The sequence below is a fragment of the Schistocerca gregaria genome, chromosome 6 (genome assembly GCF_023897955.1).
Source record: "Schistocerca gregaria isolate iqSchGreg1 chromosome 6, iqSchGreg1.2, whole genome shotgun sequence".
Lineage (NCBI taxonomy): Eukaryota > Metazoa > Arthropoda > Insecta > Orthoptera > Acrididae > Schistocerca > Schistocerca gregaria.
Window position 1 is genome coordinate 393,539,134 of NC_064925.1, and position 15,547 is coordinate 393,554,680.

The following is a 15,547-nucleotide window of genomic DNA, read 5'->3' on the forward strand; positions in this document are numbered from 1 at the left end:
CAGAATTCAGTAGTGAATAAACAATCATAACCTTCTGAGTAAAATTAAAGACCGTAAGCATTGTGGATGTTTATATTTACGTTATTGTTTACTAGTGATGACAGTTTGTTGCTCTTTGTGGTTTTTACTAATTGATTTCCATGAGCGGCTACCTAATTGAAAGGTATTTGTTGACTGTGACATACCCATCTGAAACCACGCTAGAGAAATATTTACTAATTAGCGCCTTTTTCACCATTCTTACGTAAGTATTCTAGCAGCAGGATTTGCTTATAATGACAATAACTTTGCTCAGGTAGAGAGCTGGCGAGCTTTAACTATCTTTAATACGTTAACTAAACTTATAACACTTTCCAAAATTAAAGTTTTATTTCTTCTGGTCAATGCAGCAAGTAATGAGCATCGGCGATTCGGTTATAACTGCACCACATTTCTTTGGTTTCATTTATTCTTCGGAGTAGATGCATTTCCCATACAGCAGGGAACTTAAGGTACACGGTCCATTTAAATCCTAATTTACCGGAAGTGTAGGAGATGCTTATTGCGTGTGTGAAGCGAACAGTTATGCTCTTATCAAATTTACGTTGCACCCGTTCTCGTAGCTAAATGCAGAGGACAAAAGTTCAATTTCCGGTGCTGCCAGAAATTTTTCCTGGGTTGGAGGACACAAGTGGGGTCCTCTCAGTCTTTGCTGCCACCTGAGGGGCTACCGGAGTGTCCCCACTGACAGAGAATGACACTGCGACAGGTCAGTACTGAATAGCACTTGAGTGGCAGGACTGGGGGCTGGTAACGGGGAGGTTTGTGTTGTATCAGCAAATCATTACTTACAAGGAACTCCTTGACTGAGAGATCGCAGAAAGTCGATGACTTTTACGGCATACGACACCCGACATATTGTGTATCGTGCAGCCACAATTTCGGCTCCTAACGGCCACAGATGGTGGAGGGAGTGAAGGTATCAAATGGCTCTAAGCATTATGGGACTTAACATCTGAGGTCATCAGTCCCCTAGAACTTAGAGCTACTTAAACCTCACTAACCTAAGGACATCACACACATCCATGGCCGAGGCAGGATTCGAACCTGCGACCGTAGCGGTCGCGAGGTTCCAGACTGTAACGCCTAGAACCGCTCGTCCACACCGGCCGGCATAAAAGCTGGTGTTTGCGCGTTTACAATGCTCGCGACAATTTACAGGAAGTGCGTGATAGTGACCTGCTACGTTACGCACATCAAATAGCACGGACACATATTACAGTTATTGTCATTTTTTTCTGCTTCTCGTCTTCTCTGAGCTGCGTTTAATTCGTGGAGGTATGCACCGTTTAGGCAACTAATTGAAGGCAGTTTGTTTATTGCCAGGCGCGTTCGCTTCTTTTATTTGGGAAGCATGATCAGTGGCTTGTTATATATATTTCAATTTATACATGCAATGTGGTAGATATAACATACTGATATCTCACATTTTGTCGTGTTTTTCTCTTGTTTTTAGGTGACAATCAACTTTTGGAACACCAATTTCGTAATGTGAATGAACGTTCGATGTTACTTACGATTTCCACCTCTGTTAGCTAATTCTTGTGGTCCTGCAGATGTATTCGTTAGTTGCCAAGCTCTAGTAGGCCAATTTCTGGCTTTCTTTCGCCCACATTTGTCACATCACATATATCACTTGGACATTCCATTTTGTGATCAACATATGCATAAAAGGATACAGGGCACTGATGATGCCTCCCTAATAAAAGAAGCGAAGTACGTGTTTCAATAAACAAACTGCCTTCAATTTGTTGCGTAGATGGTACATACCTCCACGAATATTACAGTGATTTCAAGGGAAGCAATGGATGGTTGTATAACTTCAAAAAGTGCTAGAGAAGTGGAAGACGTAAGATAACGAAATTTCAAACAAAGCATCAACTTGACGATGTGCAGCAAACTCCGTAATCGATGCGAAAATTTGTAAATGAGATAAACCAGATTATCTCATTGTTCAGTAAGGAATTTGTTTTTATTTCCGACCAATCGGGATTTGAAGAGGAAATGCATATGAAAAGAAACCTGGATATTAGAGGTACCGATAGAGTTGTATGAAGATCAACTAACATCATGTATACAGTAATGCTGAATCTTAATCTTGGTAGTAAATTGGCTGATAAGGTATTTATTGTGTTGCGAGAGTTGGAGAAGTTCTGCCTGCTACGATTGTGCGTAGTGTTATGCAAAGGTAGTAGGGAACATTTACGTCACAGCAAGCAGGAGTTGGAAAATGGGCGTGAGAGAACTAAAACTATGGTATGAGGCCTGCTATCGGCAAACAGCTTGTCAAAATAACTTGATTTTGCTTGATTCCTGGTATGCGCATAAAACTTATACACATTTACTGCAAACTGTCCCACCTGAAAACTGTGACATTGCAGATCACCCCACCTGGAACCACTGGACAAATGTAGCCTCTGGATGTTTGGTTTCTCCGTGCCTATAACACATAGTGTCGCACTATCGGCAACTCTGACTTGAAGGATAGTAAGTTTTACGATAAGCTCGGCTATATACTGTTTCGCATTCGGTTGCATGGCATCATGTTCCATCATTTCTCGTCTCTCCGTTACGCCACTGTGATTCTACATCCATTCTATAATATAAGAGCGGATACTTAGCTGAACGTCATGCACGACTTTTAACTCCCAAGGAGTTCGCCTTCGATCGTGTTGGTCCAGACCTTTGTGATCATTGTGGCGATTCATTTTTCATTCGATGTACATGGTGCAAGTCAGGTTTTTTTCAGCGTTTCTCGAATGCCGACAATGTCTATTTTGTGAAGCGTAATTCATACATTCCATAGATCTCTCCGCCTCTCGGGCACTCATGTTCTGTCGCTCTCCTGATGGTCGTGTTGATTTATTAACACCTAATATTATTCCTGTCATAACTGTTAAGACAGCACTCACATCAGCTTTACTAAAGACTGAACTTATGACGTCGTACTCAAGGGGTTCCTTTTGCGAACCTTCAGGGCCTGACGCTTGAGTCAGTACGTCATAATACGTCGTGAATAATTTATGTAATGTGTTCAGAAAGTCTTCACCTGACTGGACCTGTCACTGAACCGTCTGTGTGGGAGTATGAATATCAACAAATTGTTTACATGATCTGTGACATGTGCAGCTTCAAAAGCGGTGCTGAAGGAAATAACAACACAGTCCGTTGTCACTGAATGCTGAAAACAGGAATACGTGCTACTGTAACAATACATACCACATTAATTATTTCCAAATAAAACTTGCTGTAATTCCAGTAAAGCTTATCATTGGACAATATATTCATTCACACGCCTCATCCAGAGCTACATCATCTGACAGAGAGAGAGAGAGAGAGAGAGAGAAAGAGAAAGAGATAGAGATAGAAATTCGGAGGGAAAGAGAGAGACAGAAAGGTGATAGAGGAAGAGAGAGAGATTAACTACACGTTCACGAACTGTAAACTGCGCAGTTGCTTGGAGCCATATAATTAAATGAACTACGAGCTGTGAATAATGGCGGACTGTAGAGCAGTACTGCTTTTATCTTCATCAGTTACTTTGAATCTGATTACCCACATGCGCACAGCCACAAATGAGTTATCGACATGGCTTAGTCAGAAAGCATTTGTGTTAATAATAGTGGCCTATTCCTAGAACGTTTTAGGAAACTGTTCCCAGTTGTTCGCATTTCCTGTTTATTTTATTTTATTTCTTAATTTTTGTTCAACGAAAAATGTTTAAACAGCGGTAGGTCTTGCAGATTCCCGAGTTAATACCCATGTTAACATATATCTGGAACGGGCTGCGAGTCGTGTGCACACAGTAACCCTCGGTTTTTCAATGACAGATCAAACGGTCCAAGCCAGCTTCAATATAGCGTTTATAAGAAAGCAATACAAAAGGCAATATGTCAAACACACGAGAGAATTTTGTTTCTTAACGTTAGGACAAGTGTACAATAAACAAGGTGATTTTCAGGACAACATAGCTCAGATAAAGCGGATTAAAATAAGGATTATTAGTATAACCAGGCAACATACACCCGGATTAAGACCTAGAGCGAGGGACACCCCAAGCCTGTGGCAACATGTCACCACTGCACATTACCACATGTAGAGTCTGAGAACAGCACTTACGTACCTAACAGAGATCTAGCAGTCAAATGCCTACACTAGATATGACACACAAGTTAGGATACAGCAAGCTACAAAGGAATATTTTATCAAGTTGTTATCCAGCGATTTCAGTAATCGCAGTGGTCTTGAAGAACCACCGGAGAAGCAGGACAAGGAGGAGGAGGAGATTAGTGTTTAACGTACCGTCGACAACGAGGTCATTAGAGACCGAGAGCAAGCTCGGGTGAGGGAAGGACGGGGAAGGAAATCGGCCGTGCCCTTTCAAAGGAACCACCCCGGCATTTGCCTGAAGCGATTTAGGGAAATCACGGAAAACATAAATCAAGATGGCCGGAGATGGGATTGAACCGTCGTCCTCCCGAATGCGAGTCCAGCTATTCAGCTGTTCAGTGTACTAACCACTGCGCCACCTCGCTCGGTATGCAGGACAACCTTAGTACAATTATAGAGGTACAAAATACTGAACTCATGATTCCTTTTTTCCAAAGAAGAGTTGTCAGTCCTTAAGTCGGCCTCTCGGAATAAATCAGCAGGACTCGACAACGTGCTCGTAGTGCTGTATTCTGCATTTTGGCATTTACTAACAGAGACACTGGAATATGTAACGATGTATTAAGACGATTAGTGCTGCCTCCTGAATTAAATGTAGCTACTACACTTTTAATCCCAAAAGAGGCCAAAATCTCCTGCTGTTCTGGTATGAAACATATCACACTGCTCAACGCGGATTTTAAAATGTTCACAAGAACAACAAACGTCCCATTGCAAATGATGAAATTTTTGGACCATATCAGAAGTCAGCTATCTGTCTATGTGAAATGACTGGCATTTCATCTGAATGTCGTGGCCTTGTACACGTTACATCGAAAGTTTATACGTACCTGGTGGTAGCTTTCTTTGGCGTTGAAAAAGCGTACGATGATTTGGACTACAAGTACCTTTCTCGCGTCTCGGGTAAAGTAGGATTTGACTACACATCTGTAACGGTAGTAAGCAGTTATTGTATGCACAGTGTAAGACCCAAATAAAAATGAATGACATCTTCACAGCCAACATATAACTCTTCCAGACTCTGGGACAGGGCTTTCCTTCGTTGAAGCTCACTATAAGCTTTAGCTACAGGGCCCTAGCTGAAGCGTCTCACAAGATACGATCTTTGATGCAAGAACTGTGGGGGACGCTTATGGTGATTTCTGCATTATACTGAACAGCCAAGATGATGAATTAGGAAAAGGACAAATGGTAGAAGAATGTAAGCGGGTTAGTGGAGCTGTAATAAACGCAAATAAATCCATTTTAACCTTGGTTCTAGAGTTCAATAAACTCACGACAACCGAGTGAATGCAATAGACTCTACGTAGAAGTTTGGGATGGCCGTTATAGCCAGACCACAAGGTATGATAGAAAAATACTGAAAAAGCCAACTTCAGCTACTTAGTGCTGTGTAAACTGCACAGGAACTATTCAAACTGGACAAATTGCAAAGGACGTATTACGGAAGTAGCTACATCCTTGCAGAATTCAATCCAAATGCGGCCGTGTTCCCTACGCCAAGCAGTTATGCAAGACAGGTCTTGGCGTCAACAGCTTGGTAATCGTGGATCTTAAGTCTTTTCAAGTTTTTTGTTATGCCACCGCCATCCCCTGCTGTAGTGGAAGGCTTCGCTTGCTCAACATGTATAAACATTGTACCACAGAGCACTTGCCCGCGAAAGGCAAAGGTCTCGAGTTCGAGTCTCGGTCGGGCACACAGTTTTAATCTGCCAGGAAGTTTCATATCAGCGCACACTACGTGCAGAGTAAAAATCTCATTCTGGATTTTTTTTCTTAAGAAGTAAAAGTATAGCGTTTAGCACTCGTCAGTACTATCAGTATTCTATAGTATCATTATTCTACAGGAAGTTAAATGATAACGTTAGGCCAAAATTGCATTAACAGCCCCTTTTGGATCTTTTTTATTGTTTTGGATTGGAGAATGCAATACACCTTCATCTGACTTGTGAATAAGCATAGTGAATGCAAAAGTCACACTAAGGTTTAATGGTCACAGTTCATCACATATGTCAATTATTGAGACTTTTTGAATGTGGCCGCGTGGGGTAGCCGTGCTGTCTCAGGCGCCTTGTCACGGATCGCGCAGCTCTCCCCGTCGGAGTTTCGAGTCCTCCCTCGGGCATGGTTATGTGCGTTGTCGTTAGTTTAAGTTAGATTAAGTACTGTGTAAGCCTAGGGACCGATGACCTCAGCAGTTAGGTTCAATAGGAACTTACTACAACTTTCCAATACTCTGAATGTGGAAAATCGTTCTGTGGGAGAAAGATCTTTCTTGAAACAAGGAAGCCCTGAAGCACTTGTCTCACACACGATACCAACGTTTGGAACTACCTCCGCTGCCTTCACTCCTCCATTAAATTCAAAGCGAACACTATGTCACAAATATTACACTCTTCAATTGCGACTCTATTTTATAGAGTTTAGACACTGTTCATAAGTTTCAAGTATATAAACTCCAATACGTAACCGCAAGAAATATGCTAGAACTGGAAATAAGAAAATAACAGTTGATAAATACACTGAGGTTGTAACCTCCCGACAAAATATAATACGAATAATATTCACATTTAGTGTAACCTCAAAATAGAAAAATTCGTAAACCTCTCAACAGTAAAAAAATTTGCTGTGCAGAAGTTGGTTGCGACGTCTTGCTGATTGTTGCTGAGAGAACGAGATAGTGCGTCTGCTACAATATTTTGTGTACGGGGAATGTGAACAATTGTAAAATTAAATTCCTGTAAAAAAAGTTTCCATCTGCTTAACTTGTCATGTGTAAATTTTGCGGAAAGTAAAAACTCTATCGCTCTATGATCTGTGTAAACGGACGTATGTCTTCCATAAAGAAAATGCCTAAATCTCGTAAACGCCCATACAACACATAATGTTTCCAGTCCTGTGACAGAATAATTGCGCTCAGCAGGTGACAGAATGCGACTTGGAAAGGCAATGTTTTTAATTACTGCAGTACCGTTTTCTTCAATTTCTTGAAAATTATGTACGCCTAAAGCGGTGTTAGAACTGTCGGTGGCAATGGAAAAATTTCTAGTAAGATCTGGGTGTAATAAAAGTGGTGCATTCTACAAGGCATGTTTCAGATTGACAAATTCAGACTGTGCTTGGCTATCCCAGGACAAAATAGCGTTTTTACCAGTCATTTGGCATAATCTAAGGGTGTCTAAATCAGAGTAATGAATAAATTTACGGAAAAAGTTAATTAAACCCAGAAAGCGGCGTAGTTGTTTCTTCGTCGTAGGAACAGTAATATCAAGTAAAGCTTGAAGTTTTTCTGGGTCTGGCGCAATACCTTCTGCTGAAATTACATGTCCCAGAAATTTTATGGAAGTTTTGCCAAAGTGCGATTTGATAAGATTAACTGTGAGTCCTTGTGCACGAAAAGTTTGCAACAGTTGTTCCAGAATCAAATTGTGTTCAGACCAGTTAGCTTCTGCAATAAAGATGTCGTCTACGTATGTTGTGATTCTGTGTTTAAGTTCTGTCGGAAGTGTAGTATTCAAACCGCGAATAAATGCTGCTGAAGAAATTGTTAAACCGAAAGATAATTTGCAAAATTGATAACAATCACCAAAACAGAGAAATGCTGTGTACTTTCTGCAGTTCGGATGGAGCTGAATTTGCCAAAATCCCGATTTCAGATCTAATGTGGAATAAACAGCAGTACTATGAAATTTCTGTAAAAGTTCTTCTAGTGTCTGTGGGCGTTCTGATTCATTAATAATAATGTCGTTCCCATGACGCGAATCAAGTACGAGGCGAAGTGATCCATCCTTTTTCTTAACAATATGGAGCGGGTTTATGTACGGACTTGTTCTCTGTGAATATATGGAATGGAATAATGTTTGTCTTTAAACGTGTCGTGCTGTTTAACTTTAAATTCATACATAAAACCGGACATAGTACCAGGGATGTTGTCAAAAACTGGAGCTTGCTGTAAAGAATATTACGTAGTTCTGTACGTTCGTCGTCTGTATTTGCACTGCTCTGTTTAACTTTATCAGAAATCATTTGCATAACGTCATAGTCGGCTTCATCTGGTGTATTGTAGATGTGAACATACGTATCTGTGAACAATGTGGAATGATATTTTATGTTACGTGATGCAGAAATGACCTCTGTCCGATTAATTGTTTGTTCTTCTGCAGATAAAAAGTGCTGAAATTCTAATGCCAGTTGTACATTTTCATCCTTTAACATTAAATAGGAATTTTGAAAGTCAACAATTGCGTCGTGTTGTACCAGAAAATTCGTACCTACAATAACGTCTGTTGTCAAGAAGGGAACAATCCAAAAATTTGAGTGGAACGTATGACCTGCAATGCCAAATGGTAAGTGTGTCTGTAACTTTACATCTACTCCTTTACTGGATACCGCTCCTTTTACTTTAGTTCTGTCTAATGGTAACGTAGGATAAATATTCTATTTGTTACATTCATTGAAGGTTTCTTCATTTATGACTGTAATAGGTGATCCAGAATCGATTACTGCTGAAAATTTGGATGATCCAATCTTTACTTCAATGACATGGTGGAAAATGGTTTTTTGAATAAAAGGATTTTCATGCAAAAGAGTGTCTTGGATGTCGTCAAAAGCAATAACATTTTCGTGAACAACATTCTGCGTGTCAAAAGTAGTGCTTACGTTGTTGGAAGATGCAACCTCTACTGTATCTAGTCAAATTCTTTCTTTATTTGCGGGTTGATACTGTGGCATTTCAACTATTTGTACTGTTCTCTTATTTATTCCTGACGTATTCGGTTCGGGATGGTATCGGCTGTGGGGTTCGTTCGTGATAATTTGTTGTTGCGGATGATTCTGCTGCTGGAAAGACCTACCGTTATTAAATGTACGCTGAAATCTGTGTTCATTACTTTTACGTCTGTCATGGTAGTCATTACTATACGGTGCATTGCGATATGAGTTGAAATGGTGTGTTTTCTGTACGTAGTGATTTCCTTGTTGCTATGCGTTACTGTTTGGTGGAGCCGACGCTATATGTGTAGGGGGCGAAACATTAAAGCTTGGTTGACCTTGCCCATTACATTCTTGGTTAGGTATGCTAACCGGCTGGTTTTGTTGCTCTTGTGGTGAAAACCTCTATTGTTGCCAAAACGTGTTTGCTGTTGCTGATAATTTTGATGATACTGATAATTAAAATTTTGTCTGTTATTAAAATTCTGGTCGTTGTCAGTCCTGGAGCGTCTATCACCTTTGTTATTAAAATAGCGTGGCTGGTCGTAAGTGCCGTATGCTTGTCGGCCTTGGTTATGATGTGAAAAATTTTTGTTTATGGAAGAATAGTCTGATTGCTGAAGTTCCAAAAGCTGTCCTGTTAAAAGTGATACTCTTAACGATCGTGGTAATTTGGAAATACATAATTTGATAAGTGCTGATTCACTGTATGGCTCACTTAAGTATTGGTTTTGTTGGACCATGTGTTCAAAAAATTGCGTGACAGTGGGAAAATTTGAGTTCTCATAATTCGGTAAGCTAATTAATTGATTCTTGATTCCGCGCTGTGTCGTCTTCGACCATTACGCTGACAGAAAAGCATTCTGAAATTCTTCTACCGAATAACATTGTCTCGCGATCGGTCTCATACGAGTTGCCGGTTCGCCTTCCAAAAAACTGCAAATAAATTCAAGTTTGTGTGTGACGGGCCAAGTTGGTGGAAAAGCAAAGCAAAGCTGAATTGTTGTGTCCAATCCAAGGGGTGAATTGTGTTCTGTCGTTTTTAAATACCTTAAATTTTCTCACGGATAGAAAGTGCTTATAATCAAAATTATCGTCTCTGAATGTATGAACTGGTTCAGTATTGTATGATAATCCGTTTGTCTGTGTCTGCCCGGAATCCAAGTCACGTACTCTCTGTAAATTACCTAAATTATACTGGCTGTGTGAATGTGACAAATGAACAATGTGGCGTATGCTATGACGTCTTAGAAGCTGAAACATTTTTCATTTCTGTCACTTCTTGCTGCAAAGATGACAATTTTCTACGTAATGTATTATTGGACGAAACTATCTCACTGATTGTCTGCTGTAAGTTTTCGAATTCGGGTGTCTGATTGAACGAAATTGGTGACGTATCGACTGATTTAGTGTCATTGTTATTTTCAGTAACCTCAATACGACTTGCCAATTGATCAAATTTTTCAGTCAGTGCTTTTGCCGGATCGTCATTTTTAGTGTCACAAACATTCATTTGTTTTTGGATTTTACGGGTGGTTTTGTTCAATTTCTTAACGTCTGCTTTAATAGCATCGTGATTCTTTATTAATTCCAATTGTTGATGTCTGCTGGTCACTGTCTGAAAGTCTACTGTGTGTGTGTTTGTTTTTGTTTTAAGATCAGAGATTTCATCATGCAATTCGGTGTTCAACTGTGTGATAGTATTGATTTCGTCTGATACTGCAACAATGTTGTTGTCTACGTATATTTTTGCTTTCGTATACAATTTATGCTTATCTTCCTGTCTCTATGCATTAATTGTTTCCATGACTTGTTCCTTTAGTTTATTCTGTTCCTGTATATGGTCACGGTAACGCGTTTCACTGTCTTGTAAGTGGTGATTAAAACGTTCGTCAATTTGGCTATTTTGTTTTTCAAATTTCTTGTCTACTTTCGCATCCTGTGTCAGTGAAAGTTATGATGACATTAATTTAAACTCGTCACGTAACTGTGTTGCGTTTTCAGAACATTGTTTAGCGACTGTAATAATTTCATCTCTAAGTAATTTCGTTGTGACTGCATGTGTATTACTTAACTCTTGTGCAACAGATCTAATTTCTTCACTACTGTTCCTAGCACAAGCCTTAATTTCCTCACGTAATTGTTCTTTAGTATCATGACATTGCACGGCAACGGCTCTAATCTGTTCAGTAAGCTGTTCAATAGAGGTATCAAGTTTTTCACTAATTTGTTTGAACGACCTGTCGTGGTTTTCATTCAACTGTTTGAAGTTTTCATTAAGGTTGTCTTGTTTTTCATTAAATTGTTTGTGCTGATTTTCGTAATTTTCATTGAGTTGTAGTAATAATGCCATAACTTGATCGAACACAAAATTAGCGACTCTTTTTTTTGTGCTGTGTGATGATGTATCTGCATATGTCACATTTTGTGTAACCATTTCGTCATTGTCTGATTCATGAAAAGGTTTGCTAATCGGATGTGCTCTGTTGGTCACTACATCGGAATCAAATAAATCTGACGCGATTTGTGAATATTGTTTACCTTCGTAAGAAACATTTGTGTGTTCACTGTGTAAACTTTGCAAATCAGGTGTTTCAAAATGGGCAGCGTTCATTGTAACGGAACGTGCCGCGTCATCAATTGTTGTTACATTAACAGAGGACACAATTGAATTTGTTTGCTCATCATTAGAATTAAAATCATTACTAAGAAATCGGCACGCACGGAATATCTGAAATTAGAGGATTATCACTATTATACTGACTGTCGCTAGATGATCGGTCAAATTATTTGAGTCAGCTTTTTCACTCATTGCACTTCGCGGCATTTTCACAAATCAAAGTTAAGCAAAAAATTAAACAAAGACAAAGCAAAAATATAGGTAAATAAGAGCAAATATAAAGCTCACTACCTCTCCGAAATTCACAAAAATATGATCCTGGCCGGTTGTCGACAAGTGTAACCTCACCACAAAATAAAATAATATGAATAATATTCACATTTAGTGTAACCTCCCAACAGAAAAATTCCTAAACCTCCCAAAAGTAAAAAATATAATTATGTCGTTCACATTCAGTATTACCTAGCGACAGGAAAATTGCGTAACCTATCAATAACAAAATGTGGCTAATCTCTCAATAATAAAAAATGTGACTCACTTATAACCTTTCAATAATTGACGCAATTTAACCTGGTAAATTTTGGACGTCAGCAGTGCTGCGTCATGGACCTGAAAGATCATTCTGAATAAATTGAAAATCCTTACCTCAGTCTAGTCGCCGGATAACGCATATATATCTGCTCCTATATGAAATTAAACTTGTCTGGCACAGCCCAGTGCAATGCTGGCTGATAGATTTGTCATGTATAAAAAGAAACAACTGATTTTTCTTTACAATAATCGGGATGCCCATGGATTGGAGAGATTAGTGAATTCTTTAAATTGAGATGAATGATTGTCAAAAGTTTCTTTTTATGAGAATGATTATTATTAACAGATTTTTTTAAAAACATTTACATGGGACTTGATATAACAATACTACACATGCGGGACGCTGCTTTTACCTTATAATGCAACGCTCAGGCTCCGCTATCGCTCCACACGACCGGCCCAGTCAACACGACACACCAGACCGCTAGCAACAACTTACTGTTACTGCTACAAAGTTCCTACTGCAGTAAACACTGCTCTTAGGTCTGAGTTTCTCTTACAGCTTACATATCGCAGGCAGCGCGTGAGCAATCCATCGAAATTGCATCTGCTCGAGTGCGCTAACAACAAATTCCTTAATCATGGGCCTCTTACAAGGTGAAAAAGAGTCGTCGGATAGCGATATGCACTTATACACATGACAGTAGTATCATGTACACAAGGTATAAAAGGGCAGTGCACTGGCGGAAGGCCTGTCGTCTGTACTCAGGTGATTCATTTGAAATGGTTTCCAACGTATTTCTCTACATCTACATGGATACTCTGCAAATCACATTTAAGTGCCTGGCAGAGGGTTCATCGAACCACCTTCACAATTCTCTATTATCCCAATCTCGTATAGCGCGCGGAACGATCGAACACCTATATCTTCCCGTAGGAGCTCTGATTTCCCTTATTTTATCGTGGTGATCGTTTCTCCGTATGTAGGTCGATGTCAACACAATATTTTCGGATTTGGAGGTGATTGGAATTTCGTGAGAAGATTCCGTCGCAACGAAAAACGCCTTTCTTTTAATGATGTCCTGCCCAAATCGTGTATCACTTTTGTGTCACCCTCTCCCATATCTCGCGGTAATACAAAACCTGCTGCCATTCTTTGGACTGGTTCGATGTACTCCGTCAATCCTATCTGGTAAAGATCCTATACCGCGCAGCAGTATTCTAAAAGAGGACGGACAAGCGTAGTATAGGCAGTCTCTTTAGTAGATCTGTTACATTTTCTAAGTGTCCTGCCAATAAAACGCAGTCTTTGATTAGCCTTCCCCACAACATTTTGTGAGCGTGCCTTCCAATTTAAGTTGGTCCTAATTGTAATACCTAAGAATTTAAGGACTTTAGATTAGACTGATTTATTGTGTAACCGAAGTTTAACGGATTCCTTTTAGCACTCATGCGGATGACCTCACACTTTTCGTTATTTAGCGTCAACTGCCAATTTTCGCACCATTCAGATATCTTTTGTAAATCGTTTTGCAATTTGTTTTGATCTTCTGATGACTTTATTAGTCGATAAACGACAGCGTCATCTGCAAACAACCTAAGACGGCTGCTCAGCTTGTGTCCCAAATCACTTGTATAGATAAGGAGAAGAAAAGGGCCTATAACACTACCTTGGGAAACGCCACAAACCACTTCTGTTTCACTCGATGACTTTCCGTCAGTTACTACGAACTATGACCTCTCTGCCACAAGTCCAGTCACATAACTGAGTCAATATTCCGTAAGCAACCCATTTCTGCTACAAGCTGCTTGTGTGGTATAGTGTCAAAAGCCTTCCGGAAATCCAGAATTACGGAACCGATCTGAAATCCCTTATCAAGAGCACTCAACACTTTATGTGAGCAAAGAGGTAGTTGTGTTTCACAAGAACGATGTTTTCTAAACCAATGTGACTCTGGGTCAGTAGACAGTTTTCTTTGAGGTAATTTATAATGTTCGAACACAAAATATGTTCCAAAATCCTGCTGCATATAACCGTTAACAATATGGGACCGTAATTAAGTGAGTGGATTACTCCTACAAACTTTCTTGCATGTTGGTGCCACCTGTGTAACTTTCCAGTCTTTGGGTACGGATCTTTCGTCGAGCGAACAGTTGTATATGATTGTTTAGTATGGAGCAAATGCATCAGCGTACTCCGAATGAAACCTAATTCGTATACAGTCAGGAACAGATAACTTGCGTTTATTAAGTGATTTAAGTTGCTGCATATAACCGTAAACAATATGGGACCGTAATTAAGTGAGTGGATTACTCCTACAAACTTTCTTGAATGTTGGTGCCACCTGTGTAACTTTCCAGTCTTTGGGTACGGATCTTTCGTCGAGCGAACAGTTGTATATGATTGTTTAGTATGGAGCAAATGCATCAGCGTATTCCGAATGAAACCTAATTCGTATACAGTCAGGAACAGATAACTTGCTTTTATTAAGTGATTTAAGTTGCTTCACTACTCCGAGGATATTTACGTCTACATTACTCATTGGCAGCTGTTCTCGATTCGAATTCTGGAATATTTACATTTTCTTCTTTTGGGAAGGCATTTCAAAAGGCTGTGTTTGTTAACTCTGCCTTGTCAGAACTGTCTTCCATAGTACCTCGATTGCTATCACGCAGAGAAGGCATTGATTGTCTCTCGCCACAAACGTACTTCACTTACGACCAGGATCTCTTTGGATTTTCTGCCAGGTTTCGAGACGAAATTTCCTTGCGGTAACTGTTATAAGCATCTCGCTAAATTTCGAGCTTCTGTAAAAGATCGTTAATCTTGGTGATTTTGCGTCTGTTTAAGTTTGGCATGTTTGTTTTGTAAGTAGGCTGTTTAGGTTTTCTTATTGGTAACGCCACATAGCGCTCGGTATGAAAAAATCACTGGCTGTGCCGTGTGCAGTCTGTGTTTAGTCTGCATTGTTGTCTGCCATTGTAGTGTTGGGCAGCGGCAGCTGGATGCTAACAGCGCGTAGCGTTGCGCGGTTGGAGGTGAGCCGCCAGCGGTGGTGGACGTGGGGAGACAGATGTGCGGAGTTTTGAAATTTGTTTTAAGAATGGATGTCATGAACTGATATATATATTATGACTATTAAGGTAAATACATTCTTTGTTCTCTATTAAAATCTTTCATTTGCTAACTGTGTCTATCAGTAGTTAGTGACTTCCGTAGTTTGAATCTTTTATTTAGCTGGCAGTAGTGGCGCTCGCTGTATTGCAGTAGCTTGAGTAACGAAGATTTTTGTGAGGTAAGTGATTTGTGAAACGTATAGGTTATTGTTAGTCAGGGCCATTCTTTCGTAGGAATTTTTGAAAGTCAGATTGCGTTGCGCTAAAAATATTGTGTGTCAGTTTAAGCACAGTCTTGTATAAATTGTTCAAAGGGGACGTTTCAGTTTCATTGTTTCTGCAACAGTGTTCTAACCCGCT